Here is an 18,671-nt window from a genome sequence, read left to right on the forward strand (position 1 = left end):
GCATGAAGAAAAGGCCCAAATCCCCACCACGAGGAGTGGATGAAAAAAGAGCTCAGAAGCCTCAGTAGAGAATACCAACAAATAAAATATCTCCAATAAAGAATTCAGAGATGAAATGTTGAGGATGTTTATTGAACTCAAAGAAACAATGGAACAGGCAGCCAGTAAATTAAAGGAAGATATGAATGAAACAGTGGAATGGACAGCCAATAAAATCAGGAAGCAATGAAAAGAGAAATAAAAAAGCAACAAACATGTGTCACTAATAAAGGATTCAGTAGATGAAATTAAAAACAGAGTATGTGCGCTAAACATTAGAATGACCATCGCTGAAGACAGAATCAGTGAGCTTCAAGATGAGCTGCATAATGCATACAGGCAACAACATATAATGGGAAAGGACCTCAAAATAGCTCATGTGAATCAGAGACTTAGGGGATGAACTTTAGAGGAATAACATGAGAATCATCAAAGATCCAGAAAAAAGGATAGGCAACACCAATGAAGTAGCAACAGTTAAGGACATCATTGCTGAGAATTTCCCAAAGCTGGAGCATGCAGATATCCAGATCCAAGGAGCTTGAAAGGTACCAGCTTAAAGAGACCCTAATAAAGAGACTCCAAGACATTTTATTTTCAGAATAATGGATACCACAGATAGAGACATAATGCTTCAAGCAGAAAGGTCAAAGAGGGAAATCACATACAAAGGAGCATCCCTTAGATTTACAGCAGACTCATCAAAGGAAACCATTCTAGCCCAAAGATAATGGGAAGATATACTGAAAACACTCATTAAAACGAATGCCTCACCAAGAATACTCTATCCGTCAATGGAATACAATGCAGCTTGATAGAAAGGATGAAGTCATAAAATTTACATACAAGTAGTTCAACATAGTAAGTATCATGCTATGTGAAGTGAACCAGAAAGAGAGGGACAGACATAGAAAGACTGCACTCATCTGGTGAATATAAAAGAACAGAATGGGAGACTAATACCCAATAATAGTTGAGATAAGACCCCTAGATCTGCTCCATGGCTTGGAACCCAGCAAAACAGGACAGCGACATGCAAAAAAAAAAAACCCCAAAACTGGGCTCAGACCACTATCTATGACCATGCATAAAAGTCAGACTCGTCCTTCACGCCCTACCGAGTTTACCAGTTGCTCCCCACGAGTGGTCTCTGGCACAGCCATGGCTCCAGAAGCGCACGGACTTAATGCAGAGTCCAGCAGCTTTCAGCAGAAAAGTGAACGGACTATGCGTTAATCCACGCCACCATGTCTGCTCGGAGGGGAAAGGACGTTGGTCCCTTCCACCTTCTTCCCTCTGGAAAGAAAGATGGCAGCCGCTTGGGAACTTTGTGGAAAGCCAGGTATGAGCCGGTGGTGTTGGGGTGGCTAAAACCTCATGGGAAGGGGAGCATTCCCGGCTCGTCCTTCACGCCCTATCGAGGTCACCAGTTGCCCCCCACGAGTGGCTCTCCGGCACGGCCATGGCTCCAGATGCACAGAAACCAATCTCTTAATTATCTGACTCTCCGCGGAAATACTTCCCGGGTTAATAAGTAAAATAGCAGAAATCTAAAACCACGTGGCCACAATAGCCATAATTTAATTCTTGAACCAAGTTGTAAAAAGCAAATCATTTCACAATGTTTTTCAGCATGTCTGATTTGGGGGTGTAAAATTTAAATAATAATGGTGCATCTTTTATTGAAACAATGAATCTAGTCAAAGTAGATAGAGTGTTAACTAGAATTCATCTGCCTTACAGGCATTGCAGGGGGTTATTGGGGTTCTCGTGGTGAAAAATAAGTATTGATAAAGGAAAATGTGTTGGATATTTGCATGACTGAGACTTAAACCTGAAAGCTTTGTAACTTTTCCCACAGTGATTCAATAAATAAATTTTTAAAAATGGATTTAAGACCTCAGCAGCCAATCTGAATCCATAAGGTACATTGAAGAGGTCAGCAAAATCCTCCACCACACTGAAAATAAAAGTATCTTCAAAGGTGACATGCCACTGAACAAGCAAGTGGAAACAGAGATACACTAATGGGACTATCTCAAACTAAGTAGCTTCTGTGCCTCAAAAGAATCAGTGAGCAGAATACAAAGACAGTTTACAGAATGGGAAAGGATATTCACCCAATACCTGTAGGATAAGGGGTGAAGATCAAGGCTACACAAGGCAGTGGTTAAACCCTACAGTAAGAAAACATCCATCACATCAGAAAGTGGGACAATGAAATAAACAGAAACTATCTCAGAGGAGAAATCTGAATGGCCAAAAGGCACATGAAAAAATGCTCTTCGTCACAAATCATCAGGGAGATGCAGATGAGAACAAAAAGATATCATGTCACACCACAGAAACTGGCACATATCTAAAAGAACAAAAGAAACCAGTGTTGGCATGGATGTGAGTCTCTTTCTCTGCTGGTGGGAATGCTGACTGGTGTAGCCTTTGTGGAAAACAATATGGACGTTTCTCAAAAAAAACTAGAAATTGAGCTCCCATTTGACCCTGCAATACCACTTCAGGGAATATATCCTAGAGATGCAAAGAATTACAGTAGAAATGACATTTGCACTTGTAATTCATTGCAGAACTCTTTGCAATAGCCAGAATCTGGAAGAAAAACCAAGTGCCAGAGAACAGATGACTGGTTAAAAAAAAGCTTTGGTAATTCTACACAATGGAATACTATGTATCTGTTAGAAAAGGTGAAATGCTGAAATTTGCATATATGTGGATCGATATGGAGAGTATCATGCTAAGTGAAATCAGTCAGAGAGAGAGGGACAGACATAGAATGACTGCACTCATTTGTGGAATATAAAGTAACAGACTGGGACACTAGCACCCAAAGTTAATAGAGATAAAGTTCAAGTGATTGCTCCAAGGCTAGGAAGCCGGTCCCACATGTTGGGGGAAAAGGCAGATGGAATAGAGAAGGGACCACTTTTTAAATGATTCTTGGAGGGTTCACTTGGGATGGTAGATGCCGCCTGAAAGTAGACTATATACCAACCAGGATGGTCACTAACTACATGCATTGCAAATCACAACACCTAAAAGGAGAGAGAGAGTAAAAGGGATGTGTTTGCCACAGAGGCAGATGCGAGAGATTGTGAGGGTGTGTCGGGAGGGATAATGGAAACATTGGTGGTGGAGAATGGGCACTGGTGGAGAGATGGGTACTCGGTTTATGACCAAAACGTAATCAGTTTGCAAATCTGTAACTGAACCTCCTGGTGATTCATTAAAAAATAAAAACATAAAAATAAATAAAATAGTATAGAAGGCAACCAATCTTAATGGAAATATATTAATACAGATAGATAGATAGATAGATAGACAGACTGATAGATATGCACACAAGGCTAAAGCTTAACAATATGTTACAAATCTCTTATAGAAGCGCTTAATGGCTCCTGAGTGAAATACAACCATATGGACATACTTTCCTCTAAGAAACAATTTTTGGATCATTTTCAGCGAATTATTCATAACAAGCAGTGCAAAATTAATTATTTTGGCTCTGCATTAGGGCAGGTTTAAGGTTTGGGATGGAAACATTTGAAATATGGTGGTGAGAAGGTGTGATGGTGGTGTATTGGTGTTTGAATATTAAATGCACTCAAATATTGTAAACAACTGAATAAAAATAAAATTAAATTTAAAAATCTTTCTAAGAGATCAAAGCAATAATTCTGAGTGTGGAAAACATTGAAGAGGAAAACAAAATCAAGAATATCTCAGAAGTTTCTGTATTCAATTATCAGGTGTTCACTAATAGAATTCAGCATGGTCCACAAGGCTCATGCTGAAAAATGAATGTTGAAAGCACCAAAAATGCCATGTGGAGAGAAGGATCATGGGAGTCCATCATTAAGGCAGAGGCTTAGGACTGTGATCATTAGAAAACTGTTGGTGGTCAAAAAATGAAAGTGTATAGAGCAAGACCACTTAAGATCAAGGTTGAATCAGTGCAGAATTATAATATTGAGAATCAAATAGTGGAATTTTCTGCTATCCACAGTTCTCAAACTTCCGTCTATAAACCACTAGGAATTTCATCTTGCACATAGCACTGTAGCACTGTCCTCCCATTGTTCATTGATTTGCTCAAGCCGGCCCAGTAATGTCTCCTTTGTGAGATTTGTTGTTACTGTGTTTGGCATATTGATTATGGCACGGTAGCTTGCCTTGATTTGCTGTGCGGGCGATATACTCATGGTAGCTTTCCGGGCTCTCTGAGAGGGGAGGAGGAATTGAATTCAGCTTGGCCAGGCTGAGTCAATATACTTACTAAATTTATATAGAGCAATACCTTAGCCAGAGCAATAGTAAAGCAGATAGGTATTTGGCTTGGTCAGGGACCTATCCAGGTTGTATCTAAGGCTTCTCATATTTTTCAACAAGCACTGCCAGGCATAATTACTGAGTATCGAGACAGGAGTCACGTCTCAGAAATTTGGGGTGCCCCCGCAAACAGTAAGACCTTAGGAAGTACTCACTGTATACAAGTCACAGTTTTAAGCATATTAAGAGGCATTAGTTGATAATATTTTGTTAGAAATGCTCTTATATCAAAGATATAAGATCAAAGAGATAGTATGTAGGAAGTTGTCTGCCATGATGGGAGGGGGAGGGCCAGAAAGGGGTTTTATACTGGGGAGATTGGTGGTTGGGAATGTGCCCTGGTGGAGGGATGGGTGTTTGAACATTGTATGTTTGTAACTCAAACATGAAAGCTTGTAACTTTACCTCACGGTGATACAGTAAAATAAAGTTTACAAAATATAAAGATTCAATCTTTATATTTTGGGTCTAGGGGCATGGGGTCTAGGGGCATGTCTATGGTGTATTGTCTGTGCTCTCTTCTGAGAGATTCATTGTTGAGTCTCTGGATCATGGCCATTAATGAGAATTTAGTTAAATATGCTGAGAGCAAGTCAAAGCCGTTGACTTTATTCAATTCTGGGATTAGAAAACATACTTTATCTCTAGTAGAGTACCTAACTCTACTAGAGTAAAAACGGCCTATCCGAAAACCATGGTTGTGGTTTCTTTTCTTATTGTCTCTAGAACACAGTTGGCACTTAGCAGTTTTGAATGGAAACATGTTTTAGAAATGATACTTCCTATAAATAACTAATAAATTTTACCTAGTGGGATGGAACATACATAATCTTTAATGATTTTATTGCATTCTAGTTTGTAAGGTACATGTATGGTCTGCCTGTTATAATAAAGAAGTGATGTCTTCTAAGTTGAAGCAGGAGAATTGATTCTTTTGTGTGGTAAGTAGGGTCCAGGTTAAAGAAACTTGTCATCTTCACAAAGAGTTTCTTTCTGGGCTGGAGTGATAGGTAGAGCATTTGACTTACACGCGGGTAGGCAATTTGCCTCGCATGTGGCCAACCCGGGTTCGATTCTCAGCATCCTGTATGGTTCCCTGAACACCATCAGGAGTAATTACTGAGTGCATGAGCCAGGAGTAGCTCCTGTGCAGTGCCGGGTGTGACCAAAAAGAAAAAAATAGTAGTTTCTTCCTAAAATGACAGCATTCTGATAAAAGTCAACATTGCTTTTAGATACTAAAAAGAAAAGGAAAAGTCAAGTCTCAGATGTCTTAGTACACATTAATTTCAGTTTTGTGGAGTCTGAGTCTTCCTACATTAAAAATATTTAACTTGGATTTCGGTGATTGTGAAATTTTGTAAATGACATTTTCCTAGTTAATAAAGATATTTGGCATATAGGTTTTAAAAATAAATTTAAAATTTTGTGACTATTTTTTCAATGGTGTTTTCTGCTTCTTGTGTGATTTACTGAAATGGTATGCTCTATTTAATACCTGTTGTTTGATCGTTAATATTCAGAGACATGAATGTGAATAATCATGTCAGTTCATTGTAATTATTATATTTATTTCTGCTTTATACTCCTTTGGAATATATACTGGCTACCAAATGTAATGTCATTTATTAGATTTTCTGCTTGTTATGTCAGTTACTGGTAAATCTTCTGTTGTATGGACTGGTAAGTTATACACTCAAAAATAGCCTTCTATTGCCTTTTTTGGCTAAATTAGAATTTGATCTTCATATCGTATAAATGACACAATTTCTTAATAAAATTTTGTACTGTTTTCTTTGTTGTGTTTGGGGACGATATTCACTTTTCATCAGGGCTTATTCTTGGTGCTGCTCTCAATCAGTTACTGTACTATGCTGCTTGCCACGTAGCCCAGATTTCATTAATAACTACATACTTCTTTTTCAGTTCAGTGATTCATATTTTTCATGATTTTTTTCTTGGTCTCTATTCTTCCCACATGTAAGTCACGTGAAACAGACAAATTTTATTTCTGTGTGCACCTTATATTTAAGTAGATTTGTAAGTAACATCTTTGCAGGAAAGCAACTTGAGAGTCTGAATTTAAACAACACTCTTCCTTCCAAAAGCACATCTTGAGAAAAACTAATGTACTCATTTTTGAGGGGGATCAGATACCAGGGTCCAAATCCAGTCCTCCCCAATTATTAAAAAAAAAATGAGAAAGATTGAACCAGTCCCTATGACAATTCTGGGCCTCGGGTTTCTTTCTTCTCCAACAAAATGTTAGTCATTCCCTTAGGACTTCCTAGTTTTAAAATGCTTCCATTCTAGGCAATAATGTAAAGTTCAACAGGAGAGCAAGCTACAGGAAGAGCTAGGACGAGGAGAAACTGGATCTAAGCAACAAATACATGTATCAACATCACCAGAGTCTTCTATAACTCTGGGTTCACTTTGGGAGCATGGTGCCAAATACACAAAGTGCAAAATGTTCCAGCCTTTCAATCACCCAAAGTTGTTTGTACTTTTGGTAACTTACTTGACTGTTGGTATTAGAATCTTCTCTACACCTGAAACTTTAAGTGAATTTTGCTCCTCTTGAAAGTTGTCGGGGGGGGGGGCTGGAGTGATAGCACAAGCAGGTAGGGGTTTTACCTGGCACAAGGCCAACCCGGATTCAATTCCCAGCATCCCACATGGTCCCCTGAGCACTGCCAGGAATAATACCTGAGTTCATGAACCAGCAGTTACCCCTGGGCATTGCTGGGTGTGACCCAAATAGAAAAAAATAACCGTTGTTGGATATTATCAGTCTCACAGATTTTTTTCATCACCCTCTTGTTCCTTACAGAAAATATTCAAACTCGATCTGTATTGGGAACTGCACATTCTCTGCAGCTTCCCCTTCCCGTGGTGAACAATGAAGCTTCCCTAACAGGAAGTGTCTGCAACTATTCCAGCGAACCTACTTCAGCTGGCAAATCGATTTGGCTCCTGCCCTCAGATTCCGGCATCTCATGGATAGTGCCGATCTTGACCAACATTATAGCACAACAATGCTGCCTAGAGTGTCTGGCCAGAGCCAGCTATTCACTTGGTCTGCTTCCTACCCAAGTGCTTTTTTTAAAATTTATTTATTGAATCACTGTGGGAAAGGTTACAAAGCTTTCAGGTTTATGTCTCAGTCATGCAAATATCAAACACATTTCCCTTTACCAATACTTATTTTTTACCATGAAGAACCCCAATAAAACCCCACCCCCCACCCCTCCCCGTCCCTGTGAGGCAGATGAATTCTAGTTAACACTCTATCTGCTTTGATTAGATTCATTGTTTCAATAAAAGATTCACCACTATTATTTAGAGTTTATCTCCCCCAAATCAGACATGCTGAAAAAGCATTGTGAAGTGATTTGCTTTCTACAGCTGGGTTCAAGAATTAAATGTTGGTTTTGGATTTCTGCTATTTTACCTATTGACCCTGGAAGTATTTCTACTGAAAGTCAGATAGTTAAGAAATTGGTTTCTGTGTTCTGGAGTCGTGGCCGTGCTGGAGAGCCGCTCGTGGGGGGCAACTGGTGACCTCGGTAGGGCGTGAAGGACGGACCGGAACGTCCCCCTTCCCATGAAGTTTTAGTCGCCCCCACACCCCTGGCTCATACCTGCTGTCCACAAGGCTCCCATGCGGCCGCCATCTTTCTTTCCAGAGAGGAGAGGGCGAATGTGGCAACACCCTTTCCCCTCCGGCAGACTTGATGGCCTGGATTAATGCATAGTACGTTCACTTTTCTGCTCCAAGCTGCCGGGTTCTGCATTAAGTTCTTGTGCTTCTGGGGCCGTGGCTGTGCTGGAGAGCTGCTAGCAGGGGGCAACTGGTGACCTCGGTAGGGCGTGAAGGACGGACCGGAATTCCCCCCTTCCCATGAGGTTATAGTCGCCCCCACACCCCCGGCTCATACTTGCTGTCCACAAGGCTCCCATGCAGCCACCATCTTTCTTTCCAGAGAGGAGAGGGTGAATGGGGCTGTTGCCAGGCTGATGGCCTGGATTAACGCATAGTCCTTTCACTTTTCTGCTCCAAGCTGCTGGTTTCTGCATTAAGTCCTTGTGTTTCTAGGGCTGTGGCTGTGCTCCAAACTTAACTCTGATTTTCAGGGAGAAAGGTTGGGTGGTTTACTTCCCATTGATCACTTTGTATATAGAGAGATGTCTTACGCGGCCGCGCGGTTTTGATAAAAAGTCCTAGTTCCCGCATACTTGAGCTGTGCTTGTAGAGGCTTCTGGTCACCGGGGTTCCATCTGGGGGAGGCGGGATGCGGTACCTACCCCATCTGGGACTTCCCGGTGATCTCTGCTCTTTTTGGAACCTGTATTTTTTTTCTCCGGTATCTGTGGTTCCCGCCCTCCATGTGGTCCTTCTCTTCAGCTGTATGTTGTAAAGATGGCGCTGGGGGGCGGGCTGTGGGCGTGACTTCCGGAATCAGAGGTTACCTGGGAAATGTAGTCCCGGCAGATTTGAGAAAAAGTCCTAGTTCCCGCATACTCGAGCTGTGCTTGTAGAGGCTTCTGGTCACCGGGGTTCCATCTGGGGAGGCGGGATGCGGTACCTACCCCATCTGGGACTTCCCGGTGATCACGGCTCTTTTTGGAACCTGTTTTTTTTTCCTCTGGAATCTGTGGTTCCCGCCCTCCATGTGGTCCTTATCTTCGGCTGTATGTTGTCCTACCCAAGTGTTTTGGAGTTGGATATTGCAGAAAGTACTGAAAAGAAGTCTTACATGGGAGACTTTACTGTGACTATCCTTGACCAAAAACACCACTGTCTCTTCCATGTCTATGGCAGCTTGCTATGAGAAAAACTTAGATACCAACCACATGGTGTCTTTGTATGCATCACTTTCTGCCAGTCTTGATAGGACACTATCTCAGGTTCCAAATCAGAGTTATAGCCTGTCATTTCCCTACCAGGAAGGAAGTCAGGTGGCTTACTATCATCAGGGCCCTCCGGGACCTCTCCTTTCTAGAGAGGACATCACGACATGGGTGGAAGATAAATAACTTCCCCAGCTCTTTGATTGCTTGGAAGACCTAGATAAATGCATAGATCTGCAGGGAATGAACACCACAGATACCATCACTCTGAATCAGGGTAAAGAAAACTCAGGTGGCACTAAAGGAACATCCCACCCAACACAGAACAAAAACCAGGCCTCTGAGCCTATGGAGGGAGAACCCAAGGCCAAAATCCACTCCAAAGTCCCAGAACACTTGCTAGGGGGAGCAGGGATTGTTTGTAATGCTGCAGCCAGTGATAGGTGTCCTGTGATGACGGCCAAACCCAACAGCAATCCTCAGAAAGCTACGTCCAGCAGAATCAGCAAGACCAAGAGCCATGGGTAGAAGACCAAAAAGGCCAGAGAAAACTCCAAGAAAGCTGATGACAATAAGCAGAAAGGAAACAAGGTGAAGCCAGAATAGAAGCCCACCATTGCCAGGATGAAATGCAAGTTAAGTCAATCTGAGCTTTGCCAAGAGGCCCTTAAAAAGCCCTGCAGCTGCCAGGCCATCCACATGCTGGAGTCTGTGCAAGAGTTTGATGCGCTGGGGAAGAAGAGGGATCCAAAGCCTGGATCCTCTTCCTCCCGGGTTCTGGGTAGTTCAAAGAAACCCAAAGATGTCCAGCCCTCCTCAGCTGTGAAACCACTGGCAGGTGCTATAATGGATGGAAAAGGTCTTGAGAAAACTCGGATCAAAGGTCAGAATCCACGCAGCAGTGTGAAAGAATGCTTGTCTTCATCCCAGTCTGAGCTGCCATCTCCTGGGAAGGTCAAATTGGTACATTTGCCTTTTCTTACCATGGAGATGCCGCAAGCTCGATGTGTTCCACGGAAACCACAGTCTCTTGGCTTCACTTGGTCCTGCTGCAGCTTACCCTGCCAGGCCTGGCTCGAACATCTCATCTGGGCCATCTGCCAGCAGTTCATCTGGGCCAGCGACTGCATCTTTGTCACACCCTGCCAGACCAGCTCAGCCCATTTCGACCAAACTGTCTCAACCAGCTTTGCTGAGATCTACTTGCCGGCCTATTTCTCAGCCTGCAACTTCTAGACCTGCTCCTTCAAGATAGCTAGCACTTCTCTCCAGCGAGGACCTCTTCCTGTCTCTGGGACCGAGCTCCAGGCTCCACCCAAATGGCAGAGTCAGTTTCAACTCCAAGACTTCCGTTTCCAACCAATTCCATGGAGAATGCCCAATGTTCCCGAGCCAGTCATGTCAAAGCCCATCACAAAAGAGCAGAGACTAGAGCGTGAGGCTATGAAGAGGAAGGCTCAGCAGGAGTGGGAGAATGCTGCCAGATGCACCTCTTTGGGGAAAGTGCAGTTTTTTATCGAGAGAGAAAAAGATATGGACATCTCTTAATTCTATGGCTATTAGTACCTGGAATGGTTGATCCCACTTTGAGTACCAGATGGTTGCCTTAGACAAACACTTGAAATGCCATACACATTTCATTTATTCTGATATATTTTTCAAAAAATAAATAGATGCATATAAGTTAATAGATTAGTAATAAAATTTCTGAATGTTGAGAGGCTTTCCATTGTGGTCATCATTTGGAGGGGGCGAGGACTGAAGGATTCATGAGAAAGAAATAGAAGTTAGAGGGGGGATAAAAGGGGAAACAGACAAGAATCTATGAAAGAGAAACTTGGCTCAGGGTTGTAAAGCCCTTAAGAGGAGAAATTTTATGAAGAGTTGGGGGAATGGGGCAGAGAAAAAACCTACCTGTTAGGGCATTGCAGGATGCTGACCCAAGATTTATCCCTGAAATCCTATGTGATCCCACGAGTTTCACTAGATGTTTTCCTTGAGCACAGAGCAAAGAGTAAGCCCGAATACTTGCAAGTATGTTTCAATCAGCAGTTTCCGCCAAAAAAGAATGGGAGAAATGGCAGAGTTAGAGGGTTTGGTTTAATATAAAAAAATGGAATAGGTTGAAGAAGGAGGATTAGTATAATAAGATAACCTGTTGAAAAGTAAAAATAGTTTCCCAGAGGCTGTCTTTATGTTTCATGACCTCTGTTTTTAAATAAAAAGATTTGAGACATATCTCCAATAAGTGATCAGGCGGTGGTATGCTAATACTGGGGAAAGAACCTACAGATGAATAGTCAACGACCCTCAGAGTTAGTCAGGGGTGACTGTAAATAGGGACCAAGCAAAGAGAAGAGTCGTAGCAAGAAGCCCGAATATAAGCTCTTGGAACATGTAAAGAAAGATCAATCGCCATGAACTCAGGTCCATGGTTCAGCCATCCTAGATGCACCATTTCACTTCATCTTCCCAACAATACTCAGAGCCAGTATTACCAGGGCACTAGGCCAGTGCGGTTCAACAATGAGGTGTATATGACTTAGTTGTTTGGATTTGCAAACTCCCCAAGTTGGCCAATGTGTCTTTCAGACTACAGCATCCTGACATTATTGACTTGGGAGCTCAAAATATATTAGCTTCAGGGGGCCTCTTGGGGGTTTTTCGTGGTGCCTGATCCCTGCAGCCTGCTCCAAACATCAATGTTAATGGAAGTTTACACAAAAACCAATGCTATAACTGGCGTTGGAGGCTGGGCCATGAAAGAATCCTGATTGGGACATGAGCACTAGGTCACCACTCCCAGAGCGGTTGGGACTGGCTCTTCCTGAGTCTGGGAAGGCGGTGGTGGGAAGAGATGCTGCTAGGAGAGATATGGGGTGATGAATGAAAGAGAAGAAAATGGGGAAGGAATGGGACCAGGACACCAGATGGGCATGATGGGAAAGTTGGTGGGTTACATTAAAATATTTTTTTAATGAATAACTATTCCATTCATCAAAGTAGGAAAATAAAATAGGTGAAAAATAACAGGTCACATACAATGTCAGAGAGAGCTCAAAGAGCTGAAGTTCATTCTGGAGCTACTGCTGGCACTTGGGCATAAACCCTGGTTCTCCCAGCATCACGTGTTGTGACCACAAAACAACCACGAAGTGTTAAACATGCAAAGAAAAAAGAAACAAAAATCTAGCTGCAAACACAGAGAGTGTTGAAGGGTTTTTCTTTTGGGGGGAGGTGGGAGAGACTTTGAAGAGTTGTAAGTATTACCTAAGGGGAAATGAGTAAGAACACCTTGGCCAGCACAGGGATTAGAGGCCCAGAGGGGAGCGTCTGAAGGCCTTCTATTGCTAACATGAAAAAGGTAAGATGTATTGCATTTGCAAAGAAGAAAAAATCTATCACAGCCCAACAGTTCTTCCCAATTTTCCTAGGTGTTTCTAGTCAATGAGTAAAGGAGAGAGAACTTGTACCCTTTTTAAATACACACCTGCTTAAGCAATTTTTTGGGGGGATCCATAATTTAAGACAAATTTCAGTGGCATTTGCTATACTTGCTAGTTTTGGAATTATTAACCATTATTTTATCCATGGGCTGGAGCGATAGCACAGTGGGAAGGGCATTTGCCTTGCAAGGAGCCAACATGGGCAACACAAGTTCGATTCCTCCGCCCCTCGTGGAGAGCCTAGCAAGCTACCAAGAATATCTCCTCTGCATGGCAAAGCCTGGCACGTTACCCATGAAGTGTTCGATATGCCAAACACAGTAGCAATTGTCACAATGGAGACGTTACAGGACCCGCTCGAGCAAATCAATGAACAGCGGAAGGACAGTGACAGTAAAAGTGACCCTTATTTTATCCATAACTGTTACATCATTTCCAAACACAGCCTCTTCACGACCCACTTACCCCTACATTCTCTCTCTCCTCTGGTTCCTGACAATATTTTTTTTTCTATATGAATTTTCTTTCTCTAAACCCTTGATATATATGGATTTTAAGATATGTGACCTTTTTTGGCAGTCATTTTTAAACCCTGATGCTTTCAAAGTTCATCTCTGCTGCAGTATGTCATTACTTCCTCTGAATGATATTCTCTTGTATGGATCTTATCATATTGGAGAGGTTTTCACACTTTATAAATGCACAGATCCTGGAGGTCTCATAAATTGGCAAAAAGAAATCTTGATATTGATTGTACACATTGTACAAAGGGTAGGGTGCTTGTCTTCAACACAGTAGGCCTGCTTGGCTCCCAGGCACACCATATGTCCACTGAGCCCTGCGAAGAGTGACTCCTGAACATAAAAACCAAGAGGACGTTATGAGCACCATCAGGTGTGGATACAACACACAAAAAATCAAAGCATTCACACATGCAAGATCTAGTCCCGTTCATGTAATTTTAGAAGCTAACAACATCATGGTCTAGACTAGATAATGGCTATTCAAAGAAACCATCAACCCTGCAAATATTCCTTTGTTTAGAAAATGTTGATTGAACAGATGCTATGGCTGGCGATAGAGAGATCTAGTGTATTTTCAGGTGAGTCAATGGAATAACACTTGTTTTGACACAATGAAGGAAGTAGATGATGAAGATAGAGGAGAAGGTCATGTGACCTTCGAGGCCAGTATGTGAGTATATCAACTACCAGGCAAGCCTCGTGGAAGTTATCAAGAAGTTAACAGAAAATACAGGCTAAAGACCTTCTAAAGAAGGCATGTATCCTGGCTGACATCTTTTTCCCAGCGATCTGTTTATGAAATTTCTGGCTTCCAGGAGTGCGGATTTTTTTTCTGACAGGTGATTGGATCCAGCAGTCACAGAAAACCTACACAAAACAGCACATCAGTAACACAATAGACTGCAAAACAATACAGTGCTGCAGAAACAAATATTTGAAACCAGTACATATAAAACTTAAAAATCTTTTTCTATTTCACTCTTAAATAAACACAGTACTTGTTGAGGAATATGTGTAGCTATTAGTCATGTAGCAATATCTTGAACCTGGGACTTAAATTAAAATGACCAGTGTGGTTACCTGTTCTGCATTAATTTTCAAACTATTTTGGTTTTCAGTTTAGTGATTTCTCCAGTAATGATTCCTGAGTGCAGAGCCAGGAGCAATCCCTGAGCATAACCAGGTGTGGCCCCCAAACTGACATAAACAAATAAAAAGATCAGATGTTGAAAGTTTCCTTTCTCCTTTTTAGTCATATTGTCCATAACTCAACCACCCCTATTCTCACAGCCACTATACACACGCTCAGACAAGCTTCACCCATGAATGAATCTCTTCCAACCTCTTATACTTTACACCACTGATAGATCAAATATAGCACAACACATTTGTTGAGGCTTAAAATAGAATGCAAGTGGTTTGTGGGCATGTACTCCAGGGCAGTGTGCCCAGAAATGCAGCTCAGGGAACTGCCAGACTCCTCGTCATTAGCCATGCCCCCACACCCCCAGAGGAACTCAGGAGAGAGGCCTTACAGGGCAAATTTTATGACTACATCAGAAGTGGTACTTTTTTCCAGTATCATGTGAAGTGAAATCAGTCAGAGAAAGAGGGACAGACATAGAATGACTGCACTCAATTGTGGAATATAAAGTAACAGAATGAGAGACTCACACCCAAAGATAATAGAGATAAAGGTCAAGTGGATCGCTCCAAGGCTTGGAAGCAGGTCTCACATGTTAGGGGGAAAGTCAGATGGAATAGAGAAGGGACCACTATTTACATGATTCTTGGAGGGCTCACTCGGGATGGTAGATGCCTGTTGAAAGTAGAATATAGACCAAATATGATGCCCTGTTACTACACGCATTAATCACTTAATCACTTAATCACTTAACTTCCCGTTAGTCGTCGATTTGCTCGAGCGGGCGCCAGTAACGTCTCCATTTGTCCCTGTCGCGTGCTAGTGTAGCCCAATGGCATCTCTTCGCTCCGGGAACATGAAGGGCCTCAAACCGATCGTTCATGATCTTCAGGAAGAAGTCTGACCATCTGGTAGGTGGGCGGCCACGCGGTCTCTTGACATCCCGTGGAATCCAATCAGTAACAGCTCTAGTCCAACGGTCGTCTTTAAATCTCATTACGTGACCAGCCCATCTGATTTTCGACACCTTGGCAAATGAGACAGTGTCCCTGATCCTTGATCGTCGACGGATGTCAGAACTCCGGATTCTTTCTCTCATTTGAGTGAAATATGATATTCCAAGCATAGCTCTTTCTATTCTTCTTTGGGAGACCTGAATAGCGTTCTCATCTTGTTTGCGTAGGGCCCAGGTCTCTGAGGCATATGTTAATGCAGGAAGAACAGTGGAATCAAAGAGATGTGCCCGGAGCCGGAGGTTCTTCGTCCTCTTAGCTATTTCTTCGACGTTCTTGAAGGCGTTCCAAGCCGCTCTCTTCCTCCTGTGCAGCTCGGGTGCCAGGTCATTTGTCATGTTGACCTCTCGACCTAGGTACACATAGCTGTTGCATTCGGAGATGGTCGTTCCATTGAGAGCGAATGGGGCGTCAGGAACAAGGCTGTTTCTCATAAACATTGTCTTCGTAAGATTCAGCTGTAGTCCTACCTTTCCACACTCACGGTCAAAGTCGGCCAGCATTTGTGCCGCTTGGCTGATGTTTGGTGTTATTAAAACAATATCATCAGCAAAGCGGAGGTGGTGTAATTGCCGACCATCTATCTTCACTCCCATTCCTTCCCATTCCAGTCGTCGCATGATGTTCTCGAGGGTGGCACTGAAGGGTTTCGGTGAAATGGTATCACCCTGCCGCACCCCTCTCTTGACATCAACGATCACTTCTTTGTAGAATGGTGAGATCCTGGTAGTGAATCCGCAATACAGCTCACGGAGGATCACGGAGGTATGCATTGCAAACCATAAAACCCCAAAGGAGAGGAGACTAAAAGGGATTGTGTTTGCCACAGAGGCAGGTGGGAGAGATTTTTTGGGGGTGGTGGGAGGGATACTGGGAAAATTGCTGGTGGAGAATGGGCACTGGTGAAGAGATGGGTACTCAGTCATTTTATGACAGAACCGTAATTATGAAAGTTTGCAAATCTGTAACTGAACCTAATGGTGATTCATTAAAAAATAAAAAAATAAAATAATAAAACTATACTAATAAAAAATAAAAATAATAATAAAATAGAAAAACAAAATAAAAAATAAATTAATAATAATAAAAAATAAATAAAGTAGAATAGAAGGAAACCAGTCATAAGGGAAATATATTTTTACAGAAACATAGATAGACAGACAGACAGACAGATAGATAGACAAGGCTAAACCTCAACAACATGTTACTAATCTCTTATAGAAGGGCTTAGTGAGTCCTGGGTGTAATACAACCGTCTTGACGTACTTCCTCTAACAAACAGTTTTTGGATCATTTTAGCGAATTATTCATAACTGTCACTGTCACTGTCCTCCCGTTGTTCATCTATTTGCTCGAGCGGGCCCAGTAACGTCTCCATTGGAGACTTTGTTGTTACTATGTTTGGCATATCGAATACATCACGGGTAGCTTGCCAGGCTCTGCCGTGAGGGCGAGATACTCAGTAGCTTGCCGGGCTCTCCGAGAGGGGCAGAGGAATCGAACTCGGGTCAGCCATGTTGGCTGCGTGCTAACGCCCTGCTGCTGTGCTATTGCTCCAGCCCATTATTCATAACAAGTAGTACAAAATTAATTTTTTTGGCTCTGCTTTAGGGCAGGGTTGTAGGTTTGGGATGGAAACATTTGAAATATGGTGGTGAGAAGTTGTAATGGTGGTGTATTGATGTTTGAATATTAAGTGCACTCAAATATTGTGAACAACTGTAAAAAAATAAAATTAAATTTAAAAAATAGTTTTAAGAGTTCAAAGCAACAAATCTGAGTGTGGAAATCTATGAAGAGGAAAAAAATCAAGAATATCTCACATGTTTCTGTATTCAATTATCACGTGTTCAGAAATAGAATTCAGCATGGTCCACAAGGCTCATGCTGAAAAATGAATTCTGAAAGCCCCAAAGGTACCATGTGGAGAGAAGGATCATGTGAGTCCACCACTAAGCCAGAGGCTTAGGACTGTGATCATTAGAAAGCAGTTGGATGTCAAAAAATGAAAGTGTACAGAGCAAGACCACTTAAGATCAAGGTTGAATCAGTATGGAGTTATACTGTTGAGAATCGAATAGTAGAATTTTCTGCTATTCACAGTTCTTACTCTTCAGTCTATAAACCACTAGTAATTTCATCTATCACCTAGCACTGTAGCACTGGCCTATCATTGTTCATCGATTTGCTCAAGCTGGCCCAGTAATGTCTCCCATGTGAGACTTGTTGATACTGTGTTTGGCATATTGAATCCAGCACAGTAGCTTGCCTTGCTTTGTTATGCGGGGGAGATACTCTCGGTAGCTTGCCAGGCTCTCTGAGAGGGGTGGAGAAATCGAACTCAGCTCGGCCAGGCTAAGTAAATAAATTTACTATATTTAAATATATTAATACTTCAGCCAGAGCCATAGTAAAGCAGATAGGTATTTGGCTTGCTCAGGGACCTATGCAGGTTCAATCTAAGGAATCCTATACTTTTCTACAAGCACTGCCAGGCATAATTACTGAGTTTCGAACCAGGAGTAACCTCTTAGAATTTGAGGGTGCCCCCGCAAATAGTAAGACCTTATGAAGTACCCACAATACATAAGCCATTGTTTTAAGCTTATTAAGAGAAAGTAAATTGATAGTATTTTGTTAGAAATGGTCTAGCAAAAAATATATAAGATCAAAGAGATAGTATTTGGGAAATTTTCTGCCAAGAAGGCAAGGGGAAGGCCAGAAAGCGGGGAGATTCTGGGGAGACACACTGAAGGTTTTATGTTTGCGGGCTCTCTGGATGGCTCTCTCTCACAGCCCATGATTGGTGCCCTAGAGCCGCTGTGTGTGGCCTGTATAGGGAATGCTGTTGGCCAAGGGCAGATGAAGTAAGAGACCAGGGCCAGGCCAGTTGATCTTTGTAGCAGTTTATTACAAGGAAGTTTATCCCATAGAAGAAATTTATGTTATGGAGGGCCTAGGTTCTCTCAAGCACATGTTCTCCTTGCTAGTCTCTCCCTGGTCCATCTTGCAGCCCTGCTCTTTCTCTCTCTCCAGCTCCCTGTCTCTCCAACTCCCTGGCAGTCTGGGCTGACACTCCACCCAGTCAGGTAGCCAAATCAACATAAGAAAGTCCTTCCTGGGGACCCACCTAAAAGGTAAGTCTAATATCCTTCTGACTGCCCAAGGGCAAAATACCTCCTACGGTGTTTTTCTCTTTTCCTCAGTCCAATAAACTATCAATAACTGATCAATTATCAACTATTCCTGAGGCTATGCAAGAAGGACAGAATAGTGTTATCCTACATCTCCCCTTTTTTCTTTTTGCACA

The sequence above is a fragment of the Sorex fumeus genome, unplaced genomic scaffold (genome assembly GCF_029834395.1).
Source record: "Sorex fumeus unplaced genomic scaffold, SorFum_2.1 ptg000098l, whole genome shotgun sequence".
NCBI classification, from domain to species: Eukaryota; Metazoa; Chordata; class Mammalia; order Eulipotyphla; family Soricidae; genus Sorex; species Sorex fumeus.